This window comes from Octodon degus, unplaced genomic scaffold, assembly GCF_000260255.1.
Source record: "Octodon degus isolate 3935 unplaced genomic scaffold, OctDeg1.0 scaffold00105, whole genome shotgun sequence".
Lineage (NCBI taxonomy): Eukaryota > Metazoa > Chordata > Mammalia > Rodentia > Octodontidae > Octodon > Octodon degus.
In genome coordinates, this window is record NW_004524681.1 from 9,125,236 (window position 1) to 9,126,986 (window position 1,751).

Consider the following 1,751-nt stretch of genomic DNA (forward strand, 5'->3'; position numbering starts at 1 on the left):
TACATAGTACCAAATAAAAAAAGGAACATCTCTCACCAGCTCCTGCTAGTATTTATCACTGGCTGATGTCAGGTTTTTTTTTTTTTTTTTTTTTTGTGGAACCGGGGATTGAACTCAGGCCCTAGCGCTTGCCAGGAAGCACTTATTCCACTGAGCCATCTTCCCGGCTCCCTTACGTCAGGTTTCTTACTTGTTCCTCTAGCATGTTTTGTGTCAGTACCACCGGCATCCTTTAAGCAAGCTGAGTTGCATCACAGACACCCAACCTGCACGTTTATCACTTACTTTAGAAATCCTTCTGACATACAATAGGTCAGAGTCAGTCTTCTTATTAAAGCCGCAGCTGCAAAGCCTATGCGCTCAGGTTTAAGTATTTTCTATAATAATTTTCTGCAGGGTCTAGAGTGTGCACGTCTGTACTGCTGCCAGCTTCTGTGCCCTCCAGAGAGGCCAGTCAAGCTCCTCTCCTGCAGGCGGGGCTGCTGCTCTCCTCCCGCGCCTCTCTCACCACCACGCGAGGGCATCACACCACGAGGGCACGGCCCACACCACAGTGACGGTTAGAGCAGGTGCCGAGGCGCAGATTAAACTTCCTCACTTCAGATGGAGGGAACAAGGGGCTCACTTAAGAGGTCACTGTTTTTGCAACACTCACAATAAAGGCTGTTTGGGCAAGAACAGGAAAGCTAAGGTCTGGGGGAGAGAGCTCTGCATGTCTCGGTGTCGCCTCACATATTTCTCAGAGGTAAGAAGGAAAACATACACAGGGGAGGACCTAGACATTGCCTTGGCTGGTTGATCCAGGTCAGCCTCACCAACGAGGGGCCTGGGATATCCTGTGCCTCCAGGCATGGTACTCAAAAGACACCACATAATGGCTGCAGTATTCCCAAAAGGGTCTACATCCCCTAATCTGGCCATTCTACAAAATGCCCCACATGCATCACTTTCATCAATGTCAAATATGTCCAATAGAAAAAAAAAAGTTAAAAGAGTTTTCCAGGTGTGGTGGTGCCTGCCTATGATCCCAGTATCGGAAGGCTGAGGCTGGAGGATCACATAGGTGAAGGCCAGCCTGGCCTACATAGTGAGCTCAAGACCAGGCTGAACTACATAGTAAGAATCTGTCTCAAAAAATAAATCTCTTTTTAATGTTCAAGATTTAAAAAGACTATCTGGTTATGGTGATAGATGCCTGTAATCTCAGCACTTGGGAGGCTGAGGCAGAATTACCATGAATTTGAGGCCAATCTTACTACCCAGTGAGTTCAAGGTCAGCTTGAGCTACCTAGTGAGACTGTCCCAAAAGAAAGAGAGAAAGAGAAAAAGTGAGAGATCTGTGAGAGAGATCTAAAAGGACTAAAGAAGTGCAATCTATTATCCCAAACTAGATCGTGTTAATGAAAAAAATGTTAAAATGATTAGTACAATCACATGAGTAAAGGCTATACGTTTTGATAACATTTTGCATTACTGTTAAATTACTTGGCCAGGAATGGAAAAGAATGTGTGTGGGCAATCACAGAGGGAGGGAGAGGAAGAGAAAGAAAAAATGATTAAGCTAATTTGGTGTGATGTTAAAAATCAGTGAATTTGGGGCCAGAGAGATATAGCTTAGTGACACAAGAATCTGCCTGGCAAGCACAAGGTCCTGAATTTGATCCCTGGTACCAACAACAACAACAACAAAAAAGGAAGACTTCCTATCTATTGGTATTCCTTTTATTACCAATACCGGCCTGTGCCCTGCT

General features: G+C 44.9%; 1 protein-coding gene across 1 annotated transcript in view; it reads right to left on the bottom strand.

Moving 5' to 3' along the window:
• Positions 1-1,751, bottom strand: part of Spata5l1 (spermatogenesis associated 5 like 1) — a 16,211-nt gene that overhangs the window by 8,552 nt on the left and 5,908 nt on the right. The gene's annotated exons all lie outside the window — the stretch shown is intronic.